General features: G+C 40.8%; 1 protein-coding gene across 1 annotated transcript in view; it reads left to right on the top strand.

The window, feature by feature from the left end:
- Nucleotides 1–10,938: 10,938 nt before the first annotated feature.
- Nucleotides 10,939–18,710, top strand: part of brf1a (BRF1 general transcription factor IIIB subunit a) — a 121,220-nt gene continuing 113,448 nt past the window's right edge. Inside the window, exon 1 of the mRNA XM_027278701.1 lies at nucleotides 10,939–11,222. The gene's annotated coding sequence lies outside the window, so the exon portion shown is untranslated. The remainder of the gene's footprint in view (nucleotides 11,223–18,710) is intronic.

Below are 18,710 nucleotides of genomic sequence, written 5' to 3'. Positions count from 1 at the left end.
AATGCTGGTCTTATCTCAACGGGATATCTCTGAGTTATACTGGTGGTAATTAAATGCATTCTTGGAACTGTATCCTCTGACCTTAACCACTGGCTCTGTGACAATTCACTATTGACCTGCCAGTCATTGTTGACAGCCTGAGTTTAACAGGTTCAGTGTGTGCCTCAAGTTGTCCACACACATCTTCAGAAATGAATGTGTTGCTACTTTGTGTGTCTAGCAAAGCATATACCAATATTTCCTGGCTATTTTTGACATCACTAGACACCACACTGGGACTACATTGATGTGCGGTCAGAAGGTGGCATATCACACTACACAAAGTAAGTAGAAGAACTGTCTGCTGTTGACCTGCTTCAAGCTTTTCTTCTGGAGCCGGTTTGTCATGCAACGGAGTGGATGGCTCTTTCTACAAACATACAAGTAGCCCTTTACGACAATCCTTGCAACATGTCCAACCTCAAGCAGGCGAGCACATATTGTTGGTTTTGATGAACGCTTTCTTGTCATCAAGTGTCAGAGCAGCAAACCTTTCACATTGTAATGAAGTGGTTCTTCTGACACATAGGCATTTATTGCCTCTTAGTTGAGGTGCAGATGGATCAACTGTCAAGCCCTGCTGATTCACTGAACCTTAGCTGGGTGACCTTTCCCTTCAGCAACCTTTGTTGTTGTTACTAGGGTTCTGGCTTTGATGCGTTTCACTTCTGTGCCTGCTTTCTCCTCTATCCTTTTCAAAGCGTGAAGTGAGGACACCGGGTTGCAGGCAATGCGTGCCTCCTCGGCTAAGAAGTTTGAGAACTGTTCAAAGCTTGGATATGGCTTGCCATCATCCAATTCCTTGGTGACAATTCGATTCCATCGAGCTGTTGCCCAATCAGGAAGTTTCTGGAGCAGTCATCACAATCATCCAGCACTTTCAGACCTGATATGTGAGGCATTGCATTTTTTGCACGACACAAGGAAATCACTGAAGTCTTAACTTTTAGTGGCTCTTTTGGTCCTATCGTGGCAGCACTAAGTTACCTCTGAAAGCTCTTTGCACTATGAATGGGTGGCCATAGCGCTTGTCAGTGCATCCATGCTTGTGTATATGCTTCATCATCACTCTGTAAAAGTTCCTTCTAGCACAGACAGTGCATCTCCGCTTATGTATTTCTGAGATAAAACAGTCTATGTGCTGGAGTTTGACGGAGTCTCAATCACCGCTTTAAAGCTGGTCCGCCATTCAGTGAATTTGAGAGATCACCAGTAAAACACGGACGCGTCAGGTGCCGGAAGCCTTGTTATGTCAGAGAGTCTTTGAAGGCTTGCACTAGTAACGGTTCACTCAATTTTTGCTCTGATTGTTTTTCAGAATGAGGAGTGCCTGATGTGCCCTGGGGAATCTGAGCATACGGAGCTGTATTATGCCATGTTTGGAGATTATTGGAGGCAGAGTTACTTCTTTTCTTTTCCTTGTGGCTGACTTGGAGGCAGAGTTATTCTTTCTTCTTCTCCCCTATTTCAGCACATTCATTTTCATTTCTCCTCTGCATAAACATGTATTCAGCTTGCATAGCTCCAGATCCCTTTGATTTTCCAGCATTTTCAATTTTTCTTGCTGTTCAAACACTTCCTTTCTTTGTGCAGCTATTTCACACTCTCTGTTTATTTCTGCACGTTTTGATGCTAAGCGTGCTGCTGCTTCTGCTCTCTTTATTGAAACCTGACTTTCTGCTATGCTATCTGCACCCACCCTTGATACAGTGGATCCATATATCGATCTCGCTTCATCTCTCTGAAGTAGTTTAGAGAGTGATTGTTTTACTGCAACTGCATCAAACTCTTTGCCTACTTCTGAGCAGCGCATTTTCAGTAGAGCAACTACTTCTTTAGTTACTGAAGTGCAGCTATCCATTCGCCGTCTTATGTCTGACTTGGCGTTGTCAACGAACGTAAGCTTTCATACACCTGCTTTAAGTGTGACTCGTATTCTTCCAAAGTAGTGATCATACCTTCAAGTTCCTCTTTGTCACATTCTTCTTTAAGTTTGCTCCTGGTGTACTAACCTCATCACCTTTAAAGCTTACATAAGTTAACATGAACTTTCTTCCTTTTTTGCACTCTCATCTTTAGCATAGGCAGCCACCTTTCGTTGGTTTTCGATCTCTTTCTGATCGCCTAGATTGCTCAGGTTGAGTATTTAGTTCTTCAGGTTGAAAAGTTGGTTCCTGGCTCACTACACTTTGAGTTTGCAGACATACAATTTCAGTCAGCGTTTTTGTTATTTCTTCTCTTAATTCAGCATCTGTTTCAGTGTCTAACTTGGTTTGTAATTCTATTTTTTCTTCTTCAAGAGCCTGTATTACTCCCTCAAGTACAAGAGCATTTTCTTTACCTGCTTCCGTTTTCTGAACTATTGTAATACGCTATGAAGTAGTAATTAAATCCTAAACCTTTTTGTAGAACTTATACTACAAATACTCCTCACATTTAAATGCAAATACCAAACACACACATGTTAAATCAAACATAAAAAGCAGAGGAGTTAAACACATATTTTGTGTGAAACATTCACACAAAATATGCACACAATGGCCTTTCACAATTATTTCAGTATGTACCAGTTATAATGTTCGTTTCTTATTGACTGGGGAAAACCTGAAAGCCAAGGGCCTGCTGAATCCACTCACGACCACGGCGCGCGCTGTTGCCCCTTGTCCTCGTGGCAGAGCCGACGCTATATTTTGCAAGTCACTGCAGTTGGGTCCGCGTAGCTTTCTGAGGTCGAAAGACGAGCTGAATTTTCTTGAAGCTTTCGACGACTTGAAGTCTTCCTCGTGCCGACGAGCTGTCATCTTCAGGCTGCGACGGTCTTTCCTTCCCCTCTCTCGTCCATCTTGACGTAGCTTGACGAGTTTACAGCATGCATTCAGCGCGTGAAATCTCTCGATGTTCTCTGGCCTCGGGCTGAGTTGCACACGCCCGGTCTACGCGTTCACTGTAGCCGCTCCCAACTTTTCTTTACTGGTGGATAAAGGTGCAATGATCCGACTGATGGTTCAAACGTTTATTGCAGGGATTTTCTGTTTAAAACGCCCAAGACCACCGTGAACACTGCAATGAAATACACAGTGGCAAACATACATCAGTGAAACAGCCATGTTTCTATGAATTTCTTAACTTAAACTTATTACATACATATTAAAGCAAAAACACATCTTGCACATAAACAAAGAATTACAATAAAATGTCCATACCGTGTGCCCCTCCAACCAGAAGGTTAGGAGTTGCTAAAGGTCCATTTCTTCCATCATTTTTGTCCTTTGCGCTTTGCATGTAACGCTTGCACATGCACACGCTGACTGCTCTTCACCAAAAGCACGAGACCATGTAATGACGTGGTCAAGTGAGATTAATTTAACAATTTTCCATTATATACCAACTATGCAGAAAATAACCAGGGCGCAAATGTGGCCAGGACCGGCGCTGTCTGCATTTATTTGGTATCGGATCGATACCAATAATAAAAATGAATTTTAGTCAATAGGAACTCTAGCACATTCATTCTGGGCATGTATAACTTATTTTATTTGGAAATGTATTCTTTCAGTGTTTTTCAGAGACTTTTGGTAAAAATCTGGCACCAACCCTCTGGTTGCCATTCAGGGGCCATTAGTGTCCTTTTCTTCTGTTAATAAATTGAAGAGAGAGCAGTTCAATTTGGGATGGTGATCACAAAAAGCTGATTTTCTGGAAGTGTCTGGAAGAACTGTCAAACACTTTACACCTGGAGAGATTTAGATTCTACAATGAAGATAGAGGGGATACGTTCAATAAAACATGGGACCCAGTACTGAATTACCTTAAAAATGTGAGCCAATAGACACTGGCTATTGTACGAAACCTCACAGTGCATACAAAAGTATGATCTCGTATATGTCTGCTGACCTATTTATTTTACTGGTATTATTTATTTTATTTTATTATTTTATTTATTTTTTTGCTTTTGTATTCCGTGTATAGTAGATAATCATTTCATGACCATGAAATATTGTTATAATGCTTGATGTGCAGTGTTTTTTCCTCTTTTTCATTTTATAGGTATATATATTTCTCTCTTTTCTCTATTTTGAAAATCACTAAACATATTTCAAGAATTTTAGATAAACCACACCAACAAAAATAAAAAATAAAACCATGTTTATTATTCTCTCGGATGGTCAGCCCCCTCCAAAGGTTCTGGGGGGGTTGCTCTCCAGCACACAGCAGCTGTGGCTCAAGAAGGTCATCCACTAATCAGATAATCTGTGGTTCAATCCCGGCTCCTCCAGTCTGCGTGTCCAAGTGTCCTTGGGCAAGATACTGAATCCCAAATTGTTCCTGAAGGCTGTGCCATCAAATGCCAGTTGGCACCTTGCCTTGTAGCCAGTGCCATCAGTGTATGAATGTGTGTGAATGGGTGAATGAGATATGTAGTGTAAAAGCACTGTGAGTGGTCGGAATACTAGAAAGGTGCTATATAAGTACAGTCCATTTACCATTTACATCAACCTCAAAATTGAAGAAAACAAAGATGATTGATTATTGCTTTCTGTCACACCGCTGCAGCATCTGTGCCTTGAGCCACTCCACTGGTGACTGGACCTGGTGCCTGCCTTACAGCCAGCACATACTGGGCTTAAACTGCTTATTAGTTATTAGTTGTAATCTTTTTACATCTTGTTTTGGCTCGGCCTCCAAATTTTGTCCCTTACAGCTTACTGTATTATACCTCTGTTTACTTTACCCACCAGCTTGAGCTCATGTTGCATTCATCATGTCTTTTTTGTTTCTGATGTTTGTCTTTGTCATACTTTGCATTGTTGCAGCTTATTTCACAATAAAAAGAACAAATCCTGCATCACTGTTCTTGACTAAAGTTGTCTTTTAGAGGTTCTTTCACACTCTGCAGTCATTGCGATAATGCATTCAAAAGTTCATCTGAAGTTAATCTCAGACTTCAGGTTACACAAATCAAGAGTCTGTCTCCCAAAGTTCCAGTCTGTTAGTGCACAGTTTTGTGTTTCTGTCTTACCACTGCAGCCAGAGACACAAAGAGGTGATTCCATCTATCAAAGAGACTGTAACAGCTCAGGAGGAACACTAATTAAGGTTAGTCATTGTGCATTAAGGAGGACTTAATAAAATCAAATGATCAAAATATGGTATAGAAACAGAAAGGAAATGGAGGATCCAGACTGCACAAGGGGAAGAAAGCTAACACTGCCCTCTGATGGACAGCTTTTTAACTGCAACATAACTGAAATATTCAGGTATACCATCGTATTGCACGATGGGAATATAGAAGCTTCCCCTCTTAAAGTTTATTAATGATTTCAACATTTTTTATAGTTACTAAATCAGTCTGAATGATTTCTCCCATCAAACAATGTGTCAGTTCTTCCATATTAGCCTTCACACGCGTGCAGGTTACCCATCATGCCATTACAATGCCCCCATACAATCACAGATGCTGACTTTTGAACTGTGCTGATAACAAGCCTGATGGTCTGTCTGCACTGAACTCTTCAACACTTGCCAGCTGTATTAGCTACTCTTCATTTAGTTCACAGTGTCAGGCTATGCAGAAACTGAGCTGCATATAGGAACAGAAGAAGCTAATGAGCTTTACTGAATGTCTGGAAAGTTTTCTGAGGCTAAGCATAGACACATATTGTCTTTCATTGCAGACAAAACACACACACACACACACACTGTCTGTGCTGCTGAGGGGTTTCATAGTGATGCAGAGCCAGGCCTGTTGTAGCTCCATAGAGTTAGACGCAAACACCACGAGTACATCGAGACTGGCTCCTTTGCTGATCTGTATACCTGCAGCAAATATGAGGACAAACACATCCTCATGTCATGTCATGTTTTTCCCTTTCACCAGAGGAGAAATACAAAACATTCACTTTGGAAAACACGACTCATTGAAATGCACTGCAGCGGTTCTCAGGTGGATATCTGCAAAGCCATTCAGGCTGATTTCAAGTACACTAGATCAGCGTTTCTCAATCCTGGTCCTCGGGGACCACTGCCCTGTATGTTTTAGATGTTTCCTGCTCCAACACACCTGATTCAAATGAGTGGCTCATTATCAGGCCACTGCAGAGCTTGATGACGAGCTGATCATTTGAATCAGAAACACTGCACTAGAAAAAAGAAAACTTCAGCTTGCAAGAAAATCTTTCTGTGTCTGTCTGCTCTTTGGTGCTGAGCAGGGGTTTTGGCTCAGAAGGATAGAGAAGACAGAGACAACACACACCAGTCCTGCAACTAAAGAAAGACAGAGACAGATTAACACATACACAAGAGGCAGAGGGAGAGAAAGGAAGTAAAAGAAAGGAGAGAGCATGAAGGGAATACAAAAAAGGAAAGAAAATGTTTGGTCCTGAGATAAAACCCTCTCTCTCTAATATGGAGGTATCACAATAAATCAAACATTGAAAAGCAAACTAGAACTCTTGATTTATTGTGATACATATCTACACTGCTCAAAAAATTAAAGGGACACTTTGAAAACATCAGATCTCAATGGGAAAAGAAATCATGCTGGATATTTTTCCTGATATGGACTGGGTAATGTGTTAAGAACAAAGGATGCCACATCATTAATGGAAGTGAAAACTATCAACCTACAGAGGGCTGAATTCAAAGACATCCCCAAAATCAAAGCAACAAAATGATGTGGCAGGCTCGTCCATTTTGCCAAAATGTCTTTGTAGCAACTCATAATGGTACTCAGTAGTTTGTATGGCCTCCACATGCTTGTATGCATGCCTGACAATGTCGGGGCATGCTCCCAATGAGACGACGGATGGTGTCCTGGAGGATCTCCTCCCAGATCTGGACCAGGGCATCACTCAGCTCCTGGACAGTCTGAGGTGCAACCAGGCAGTGTCGGATGGACCAAAACATAATGACCAAGAGGTGTTCTATTTAGGTCAGTCGAGCATAGGGGTCAGTCAATGGTATCAATTCCTTCATCCTCCAGGAACTGCCTGCATACTCTCGCCACGTGAGGCTGGGCATTGTCGTGCACCAGGAGGAAACCAGGACTCACTGCACCAGTGTAGGGTCTGACAATGGGTCCAAGGATTTCATGGTGATGCCTAATAGCAGTCAGGGTTCCGTTGTCTAACCTGCAGAGGTCTGCGTGTCCTTCCAGGGATATGCCTCCCAAGACCATCACTGACCCACCACCCACCAGGCAGCATAATGTTCTCCACGGCGTCTCCAGACCCATTCATGTTTATCACATGTGCTCAGGTTGAACCTGTTGTCATCTGTGAAATCACAGAGTGCCAGTGGCAGACCTGCCAATTCTGGTGTTCTGTGGCAAATGCCAGTCGAGCTCCATGGTGCCGGGCAGTGAGCACAGGGTCCAGTACAGGACGTCGGGCCCTCAGGCCACCCTCATAAAGTCTGTTTCTGATTGTTTGGTCAGAGACATTCACACCAGTGGCCTCCTGTAGGTCTTTGTAGGACTCTGGCAGTGCTCATCCTGTTCCTCCTTGCACAAAGGAGCAGATACTGGTCCTGCTGGTGGGTTAAGGCCCTGTCCAGCTCTCCTAGAGTAACTGCCTGTCTCCTGGAATCTCCTCCATGCTCTTGAGACTGTGCTGGGAGACACAGCAAACCTTCTAGCAATGGCCCATATTGATGTGCCACCCTAGAGGAGTTGGACTACCTGTGCAACCTCTGTAGGGTCCAGGTACTGCACCATGCTAACTGTAGTGACACTGACCCTAGCCAAATGCAAAACTGATGAGAAATTGGTCAGAAAAGATGAACAGGGAAAAAACTATCAGCAGCCTCCACCTGTAAAACCATTCCTGTTTTGGGGGTCATCTCATTGTTGCCCCTCTAGTGTACACAATCTACTCTCATTATTGTAAGTCCTTATATCACACACACACACACACACACACACACCATATATTATATATAATATGAATAGATATATATATATATATATATATATATATATACGACTGTATTGTGTACTCTGCATGGAGTAGTCATGTTTTTCCAGGGCTCCTCTCCACATTTGAAACAATTCGGTCATTTACTTAATATTTCTCCTAATTTCCTGGTTTTGCCTCATAAAGACTTTCATCTAAACGCCTCAGGATGACAAAACCAAAACCTGAAAGAGGGAAGCGATCTGACGAGAGAAGACAGACATCATACATGTGATGTTAGAGGTCCTACAGATTCAGACAAAGACTGAAGAGCAAAACCTCTCCTGCTCTCTCCCTCTGACCCCTGACAGACACACAGAGACTTCTTCTACAATAAGTCATCATTGTGTCACTTTATCATTTCAGTACCAAAGGACACACTGTCTGTCTGTGCGATACAGTTCAAGCTTTTTAGATGATCTTATTTCCACTAATTGATTTGCTCATGTCGACAGAAAGTCACACAAAGAAAAGTAAAATCAACTTTATTTTCTGCAAATGTCACCCCATATACCCCTCATACTGTTCCTATCATCCTTGATAATGTAATCATATTTCATGTTAAAGTGAGAAGGAGAGGGAAACCACTTCAACAAGAGGAGAGATGGATTACAATCTAACTCACCAACCTGGTGCTCTTTCTGTCTTGTCCAGCAGACCCATATCAGACTCATCTAGATCCACAATTTTCACAGACAGTCTTTTCACAAGTCGTGTTTTTTTTTTACTAACCTTCAAATGTGACAGACAGACGGGAAAACACAAGGAAGCTGTGTGTGTGTGTGTGTGTGTGTGTGTGTGTGTATTGTGTTCCAGCTCAGAGCTGCAGAGATTGGACTGTCCTGAACTCAACATACCTTGGGAGAACAAAACCTCACACCAGATCTGATGTATTGGTTTGTAACATTATTTACAAATCATTATTGTTTTGTCTGTACAATCTATTTCTAGTTCAAAGATCCATTGTTTTGAGTTGATCAGATTTACACTAAATTGATTTCACTCACATTGACACAGACAGAATCAGTCAAATCAACTTAGATTTCTGCAAAATATTATCATCTATAGCCCTTATAATGTTCCAGTTGTCCTTGAATAATCTAATCATAATTGGAGAGAAATCAACAGAATCAACTCTGAAGTTTTCTGACGTCTTCTTTTTTTAAAAAAAAGTGTTTATTTCGAATATGCAAAAAATAAAAGTAAGGCAAAACATTTAAACATAGAAATACATTTTCGAAAAGGAGTGAGAAGAAGAATAACTTATAAACTCCCACCCCTTCTCTTTAAATAATGAGTCACAATACCAATCTTCCTTGCAACTTGTTTAATTATTTCTGATACTTAAAGATAAATACAATATATTCCTGACTTTGTATTACAAAAAACACGGCAACAAAAAAACAAAAAAATTAACAAAATAAAACCTGCATACTTAATACAATACACACCTACACCTACACACACACACACACACACACACACACACACACACACACACACACACACACACACAGACACATGCATGAAGAGAAACAATAAAAAAACAAAAAAACAAAACAAAGGAGACAATAACCTCATAACCCTTAGTGCTACCCAACAACTCCCTCATCCCTGTACCTCATTTTAAACTGTGTCTTGTTCGGACATTGCTTCAACTCTATGGTCAACCTGTTCCATAGTCTCACCCCACTAACTGAAACACGAAACCCCCTCCTCTTCTTCTTAGCTTCTGTATCAGTTCCTGTGTCTGGATGGATAACCAGGTATACTGTATATTTAACTTAGCAGCCTGCTGCTCGTGTTCGTCCAGTCTGTCTACAAGACTGATTCATCAAAAGATGACACAGTAAATTTCACTCGCATGTAAACTTTTACTAACATTCAAATGTAACTGCATTCTTTAACACTTTGCATACACACACCCACATCATATTATATACCCCTCATACTGTTCCTATTGTCCTTGAATAATCTGGTCATAACAGAATAGTAGACCACTACACAACAACACACTCAACACACTAAACTCTGAGTGAACTTTGTGAGTGATGTCTTCTTGTTGTCTTTTGTCTAACAGAACCAATCAATGGTCGACTTCATCCGGTGTGTCCTACAAGACTGATTCATCAAAAGATGACACAGTAACTTTGAAAGGACAGTCCTCTCGCAGGTAAACTTTTAACATTCAAATGTGGGTGGGGGGTGAGAGGGAGTAACTATTGTCAAACACATATTTCAGTATGTTTGCGGACTGTGCTGTAGTTTCTTTTGTGTATAGGTTGTATTGTTGCTTCAAAGGAAACAATAAATAATAAAAATAATTTAAAAAAAAACATTCAAATATGACTCCATTCATTGACAATTTGCACACACAAACATTCATTCATTGTGGAAATGAAAATAATGTCCTGACAGTTGTCAGCAGTGTACTTCACTGATTTTCTGTCTTTCTTTCAGAGGCCCTGTGGAAGGTCAACGTAAACGTAAAAGTGATCAGGAGAAGGTCGTCGAAAAATGTCTATATTTTATATATTTATATATATATATATGCTATATTTCTATAATTGTCTTATATATTGATCGCTTAATTCAGTTATACACCATGATTTATCATCATCATTATTTAATTAGTAGATTTATATTGTGAATGTGCAAAGAAACTAGTGATTAAAACTGTCGAATAAAGGAGTGTATTTGTATTTGATTTGATTTGATTCCCAGTACCCATTAAACATAACTGTTCATTTAAAAGCAGCGACGTAAGAAGTGCCATCATATGGGGAGGGGTTTCTGTCACCGGCTTTAACTCTTTACATGCAAAGCTTACATTTTTCTGACATCCAAACATCAAACTCACAAAAAAGGTTCATTTAACGTTTGTAAACCAAAATAACCCACTTTTATTATGATCATTTAAATGAAACTAAATGTTGACATCGCGCCACCCCTCCACACCGAGTTGGTCTCGCCCGTGTCTCCCCAGCATCAAACGCACATGTTGGGTGTGTTGTTGCGCGTTGCAGCGGTATTACGGCATTAACCGGAGCTCTGGGAGCCGGCACGGTGCTGTCTGTGCTCTAAAGACCACGGTGACAATGCGATAAGCCTCCCAGTCAATGAGAAACACTGTGGGAAACGGAGATAGTGCAGAAAACACTGCGACGAGGAGGCTGACACGCGTCTCAGCGTGGCTGCAGGCGGCTACTGTGTGACTTCACCGGACTGAAGGTACGCACACCGACACACGCACACACACACACACACACACACACACAGCATGTCAGCATGTGTGTTTAACGTGAGGCTGCCACGTTTGTCGGACACTCGTGAAGTCGCGTCCACGCTGCGGGCTCGGTGTTGCCGGCTAGCGGCGCACAGTTAGCTCCCAGTCCTCCGCTGTCAGCGGCTCCATGTGAGAGCTTCGAGGCTCCTGCTGTCACCGAAAAACAGCCAGTTAAACCCGAGGCACACGGAACAAGTGACACGACTCGCGGGCTGTGGTTCGGCGTGTCCAGCCTGCAGGACTCGCCATCGGGCTAGCAGATGGGAAGACCCTGAGCTCGCCGCCGGGTGCTGAGCAGTGCCACGTAGCTGGCCGGCTAACGGAGCAGAGCAGCCGGGGAGGTTGTGCACAATCACTGCTGGAGGATCAGAGAGGACCAGCTGACTGCTGGAACAAGTACTCGGATACTTTATTCAAAGAGTAACTAAACCCTCAGATTATGCGGGTATTCAGTCCTGTTGTTGGTCGCTTCATGTCCAGATCCTGTCAGTTTATTGCAAAGTTACTGAATTCATTCATCGTTTCTAAAGGTTTGCACAGCTCCCTCCACTGGTCGAAACGTGGCTATTGCAGTTGAATTGCGTGATTGGCTAATGTTGGAGGCAGGTTGATGCATGGTGGCAGCTTTTGTCACCAACTACCATCACCTTCACCATCACCATCACCATCACCTTCACCTTCACCTTCACCTTCCCAGCTGCTGGAAAATGAAGCCCATGCTGAATTGAAACCTGCAGTTCCTCTTCTCGTCCACTCGAGGCTGGCTCCAGAAGTGAGTCAGTCTCCATAAGTCCCCATGTTCAAATGTCCAACTTCACAGCAGAAATAAACATGTTTACAGCCTGGTACAAAACACTGTTTTGGTCTCTGTAGCTAATTTCCCCGTTCATGACAACTGTACTGAGGGTGAATTTATATACAGCTCACCTGTTAAAGTTACCGTATTTTCCGCACTATAAGGCGCATCGATTATAAGGCGCGCCTTCAATGAATGGCCTATTTTAAAACTGTTTTCATATATAGGGCGCACCGCATTATAAGGCGGAACAGAATAGAAGCTACAGTAGTGGCTGGGGTTGCGTTATGCATCCACTAGATGCAGCTGCGCTAAAGGGAATGTCAACAAAACAGTCAGATAAGTCAATCAAACTTTATTAATAGAATACAAACCAGCAACAACTCCGTTCACTCCCAAAATGAATAGACAGCTGTTTTATTATTTTCCTGAGGTAATGTCAGTGACATAGTATTTTTGCAACACAAATGGTGTTGGACTGGAATTCCTCTTTACTGTTCTTACCCCTGTTACTTCCATAGACATATATACACAGACATATATACATAGACATATATACACAGACATATATACACAGACGCCTCATTGAGCAGGTTGGTCCGTTGCTGCCATACGTTAACGCATCCGCCATATTGGATGTGGCAGATCTGCCCGTAAACTAATACAAGCAAATGGACTGAACTTCATAAAGCGCCTTTCTACAAAGTTCTTTAAGTTAATGTCTCTTATACATACAACACTATATATATAATATATATATTATATAGAGATATCTATATATATCTAATATATAATAATATATATATTATATATATATATATATATATATATATATCTATATATAAGGGCTGTCAATCGATTAAAAAAAATTAACTAATTAATCACAAAATTCTGTAATTAATCGCGATTAATCTATCAATAAATGTATCAATAAATTAATGCATTTTCTGAGACTGAAGCTTAATGAATTTTATTATGTAAAATGATCAAATTAATGTAGAAAACACAACAGAGACAGTATTTTAATCATTCTTTTATTGGCTTAAGGTGCACATATGCACAGTGCAAAAGAAAAAAGCCAGAATAGGAAAATATCTGAGAGTGCCACACTCCGTAGTGTAACTGGGTGTTTTGCTTGAGGTGATATGTTAAAGTCGTGTTACTTTCTGTGGAATTTAAATTCGGCTTTGCAAACTGTGCAAATTGCCTTGTTTTTGTCCAACGACCGTCGGGCAACTTTTGTAAAATGAAATGTTCCCCCTAAAAGTCCGTCCTTATCCATTCATCTTCTCCGCCAATAGACTCCTCCTTAGTTAGGATAGATCATAGACTATATACATAGACGCCGCATTGAGCGGGTTGGTCCGTGCTGCGATGCGTTAACCTGTCGCCATTGGATGTGGCAGATCTGCCCGTAAACTAAACAAGCAGGGCCGGTTTTAGCTATGGGCAATGTGGGCGACCGCCCAGGCGCAGTCTCCGTGGGGGCTTTAAGTTAATGCCTCTTATACACCCATTCACACACACACTAATGTATCTGGGAACAAAGCCTACTTTGCCCACATCCAAAATGGCGGCCGCCACCGGAGGTTACATACATACATCATACTACATACATACATACATACATACATCTACATACATACACTACATACAACTACATACATACATACACATACATACATTACATATCGTTAATCTCTTATGTTGACCATTACGAGACACCACCTGCGTACTTGAACAGAAGTGACAGTGTGGACGATACAGTGGAAGACACAGCATTAGTCACTGTGTTCAGTCTTACCTTGGCGTTTCTCTCACACGGACAGATAAAGAATAGATGCTGTATGCGTGACGTCACCGCCAGGTTTCTGAAGAGTCATTTCGAAGCTCAAAAGTGGCGGCTCTCCTGCCTCCACCTTCTTGGTAGTCCAGCCTCTTCCTGCATCCTGGCTAATAAAAGAAAAAAAATTGACAAAGCTGGGATCATTGTTGGACCTGGAGGGCGGCTGAATGGAGTCTGAGTGCTCAAACAAGCCACCCGTGACGGCACCTACCTGTCAAAGTGCCACGCTGTTAATTCTGCATAATTGAACGGGGAAATAAGCTACAGAGACCAAAACGGTTTTTTGTACCAGGCTGTAAACATGTTTATTTCTGCTGTGAAGTTGGACATTTAAACATGGGGACTATGGAGACTGACTGACTTCTGGAGCCAGCCTCAGTGGATGTTTGAGGAACTGCAGTTTTTGACATTCTTCCTACGTGCTTCATTTCACAGCCATGGAGGTTGGCGCTTGGTCTATACTTGTATGTATAGGTCATTATTGGCATATGTACTATACTAATCCCTCCCACTATAAATACCACCCTCGAGTGGTATGTGAAGGGATCTAAAATATTTTTAATATACATGCGTGATTAGTTCAAGCTAAGATGTGACGGAAAGACAGGAAGTGGGAGTAAAATGAACGGTTCAAAACTGCGATCAGTGGCTGCAAAACAGGAAAATATTAGAGAATTGTGGATCAGGGGAACAGCAGCTCAAGTTCAAACAAGATACATTTTTTTTTTTTTTAAAGAAATAGCAGGAGCTCATGTCTTACTTCTTTTTCCCATCAGGCTTTGAGGCTTGCCGTGCGACACCATGAGCTCCAAGCGTGTAAGAACTGCGGCAGCACTGACATCGATGTGGACCCGGCGCGTGGTGTGCCGTCTGCATGGGCTGCGGCTCCGTGCTGGAGGACAACAATCGTGTCAGGGTGGAGTTTGTGGAGTCGGGAGGCGGAGGCTCACTGGCTGTCGGACAGTTCATCTCTTCAGAATGTAAGAACAATGAAATGACTGTAAAAAACAAACCAAAAAAAAAACGATTCTACTGACATGAATGTTTTTTTACCTTACTCAAGTACAAATTGAAGTACATGCGATTCCATTGTATGCTGCTTATTCTTGTACTCCCACTCCATTTGTCGACAGCTTTAGTTAGTTTACACATGAAAACAAACTAAAAAGAACACAGCACATTTAAATATTAAAAGTAGATCAATCAAATGATTTTGGAAACTGATTACTTTTTGAAGTCAAACAAAACCGTGAAACATTTCATAGTTTAAACTCAAATGTGAAGATTTAAATTTAAGACTAAACTACAGCTAACTGATCATTTTGAGGTTTTTGACAAACATCTGAGAGTGTCATTTTGACTTCTTACAAAGCAAACAACGATCAGTGGAGAAATTAATCATATGTTGCAGTCTGATACAAAATACTCCAACAGTTTTTACATGAATGCATATAATAGTGTGTGTGTGTGTGTGTGTGTGGTGTGTGTGTGTGTTGTTTTTTGAACTACTTTGATTACTTTACAACTTAAACTACATTTTTCTTGATCATACTTATTAAATAGAATTTTCAGTGCAGGACTTTTACTTATGGAGTATTTTACTGAGTAAATGTCTGAATACTTCCTGCTGCCTAGCCTTCAGAGACTTAAAAATATAGGAAATATTCATATGTCATCGGTAACTCGTTAGACTCTGCTCTCCCTGTTGTGGCTTCCAGTCAGAGCTGAGGCTCGTAAACAACTGCTGCTGATGAGAAAGGAAACGTGTGGTTCAGTGTTTGGATAAAAATGGTCAGATCAGAAATCTGACTGGTAATATTTTGTAAAGATTGTTTTTAATTTAAATTAAGTTATGTGTAATATAGAGGAGTGTTTTTGGAAAACAGTTGGGATTCAAGTCACAGAGATTGTATGGTGGCCAATGGACAAAGTTTAAGAAGAAGCCAGTGAACAAGAAGCCCTTAAACATTTTGCTTATCATCCAAACTTTCATTTTACGTTTCAGATTAAAGCAGAACCTGTTGTTTCATCAGCAGTTTGACAACAACTCTCAACTCAAGGTCAACTTACGTCGAGCTTTCAGCTACATCACGGTTTTCAATCGTTGGGCAGTTTCTTCAGTTTTGACGGGATCTACAGAACGCTTCTGCCTCATTTTGTGTTGTGAAAGTGAACGTCTGAACATGTAAGTAGTATATTGGCTGATGAAGATCATGTGATAAGAGTTAAAAGTTCGGGAACAAGCCATTAAAACGTAAAAACGGAATGGCAGGTCCTGTATGTGAATTCAGACATCCTGCTGTGATAGAGGTAACATTCTATATTTTTAACTGATCACCGTGTAATGTAAAAATGTCACATCAGGACTCAGGATCAGAGTGTTTTTGGTTTTAGAAAACACTGTTGTCTCTTTATGTAACGCTCCTCTGTGATGTGTGTTTTGGTCCACAGCGCGTATCTGTGTGCGACATTTACCTTCAGATTATCTGTGACCTTCAGCCTGCAGGACTTCTCACACTCGCTGAGTCTGCACAGGACCTTTTTTTTAAATTTCACATTGTAGCCTCTGGTTGTCCACTAGTGGGAGCTGTCATGCACCCACATAATGGTCCTCCACTGCCTCAGGACAACTGCTCTTTGCTGTATGATGAGCTGATACGTCGGGATTGCACTTTGGTCTTTCCTGAAAGCTGAAACAATCAGTTGATGACAGACATGTTTTCTTGTTCAAGCTCTCTCTAATGAAACGTTTGTTTTTTCTCTATGATGGAATGTCTTTGCTGTTTAGACTGTTGGTCGGACAGAACTTGGAACTGGGATGAACATTTTTCTGAAACAAACACAATAATAAAATAAAGTATTGTTTGGTGCAGTCGTACGTTAATACTAGTTTTAGTTAATGGTCATCGTGTTTCTGAATGCCTTCTGTTAAACAGCTTCATTGTAAGTCTGCTGTGGGGAAGTGACAGATATTTTACTAAAGTAAAAGTACTGAACCACACTGTAAATACTTCAGTAAAAGTATACTCAGTCCCATGTGACTGTTCTCTGTGACTCATTGGATGATTGTTATTTTCTCTATAAATCCTTGATTGATCGTTTGGTTTGTTAAAAAAAAAAAAAAAAAAAAATCTGAAAATGGTGAGAAATGATGTCACAACTACCCAGAAGTCTATGCCCACCTTCAGATGTTTTGACCAACCTCGGCATTATTCTAAATATATAATAATAAATTCAAATGATCAAAGGGAAAGCAGCAAACTGTAAAATGACTTCAGACGTCATCAAAGAGTGTCAAGCATTTTTTGTCCGTACACTCACTGATTCATGGACTAAACAGATTTCATGAAACTTCATATGTTTTGTGTAAAATCTTTATTGGTGTAGAACAAAGCTGTCAGATAAATGGAGGGAAGCAGGATAGAAAACTCAAGTAAGTAACAGACCATTCAGTTTGTGTTTAAGTACTTCGAAGTACCAGTAAACCTACTTAGTCTCACATTCCAACCACTCCCATGCTGTCAGTCAAGTTTCGTTATAGAGCTGCCTCCACTGATCATAAAAGGTCTATTAATATGCAGATTATTTTCTAATTTCATTAGTGAAAACATCCAAAAACATCAAATGCCCTTTTTTGAGACAGTGTCAGATTTAATCAACTCGAGCTATCAGATGGTTTGTTTAATATCATGATCCAAATAGTTGCTGGTGATTTAATAAGTTCACTGATAACTTGAACTGAATGAATAGAGACACACATTATGAGTGTACAATGATGTGATCTGTGTTCAGGTGGTGACAGGTCATATATTCATCCTCACAGGAAGTGCGAGTAATTAAAAAAGGAAGAAAAAGCTGAAAAAAAACATGTATTTCATATCAAAGCAGGAAGACTTCGTTATAAGAGGTTGTGATGTGTAGAATGTTATATTGTCGTGTTTCCCCTCCTGACATGAGTGTGTCTGTCTGTCTTCAGCTGGAGGTACTGCCCCTACTTTCGGAGACGGACACTTCACGGGCGTGGGGAGAGAGTCCAGAGCTCAGACGCTGCTGCGAGAGGTGAGTGACCAGCAAGGGCGCCACGTGTCCCTTGTTAAAGTCAACACAACCCGAGTTTGTTTCTCTTAAAAAAACTAATCGTTTTTTAATTCTCAAAACAATTTCCACCGGTGAAATTGAGCATCTGCAGTTTAGGTTTTAGAGGTCTAAGAGTTTGAGTTGGTTTTTTTTTTATTTCTTAAGCAAATCAAATGTTAGTGTTATGTGCATTTCCAACTTGAACTTTGGAAATGTTTTTTGTGGTTTTTTTATTTATTCTTCATTAGTTGTTTTTAACCAGATGTTTGGAGGGTCCAGCCGGCACTTGAAGCAGGCCAGGAGTATTGAACAAAGTATCTGTACAAAAAACAAAAAAAAACAACCTAAAAAAAAAAACGAAAACTACCAACCTTCGTGACCCAGTCCCAAAAGGCTTCGAAGATATGAGATGAGGTACGACTTTTTTATCTTTCAGACAGAGGTGTGACTTTTTCAGAAGAGCCTCTAAAAAGACAAGAACATTCTGTAAGGTGTTTCTGATCAGCGCCTGAAGCTTAATTCATGTCATTTCTTCAATTTGTTCACTCTTTTCAGCACTTATTCTGTGTTTTCTTTATGTGTTTCCAAGCTCGTTCTGAGACATAAGTAGTAATTAAAAGCTTTCCAGGTGTTTACTACTAGTCTTAAGTTTCATACTTTTTTTCCTGTGTTGGTTCAAAGAAGAACTCCTCTGACACTGAAAGGCACGTTTTT

Source organism: Larimichthys crocea, chromosome V, assembly GCF_000972845.2.
Source record: "Larimichthys crocea isolate SSNF chromosome V, L_crocea_2.0, whole genome shotgun sequence".
NCBI classification, from domain to species: domain Eukaryota; kingdom Metazoa; phylum Chordata; class Actinopteri; family Sciaenidae; genus Larimichthys; species Larimichthys crocea.
This window is presented reverse-complemented; position numbering and strand designations above follow the sequence as displayed.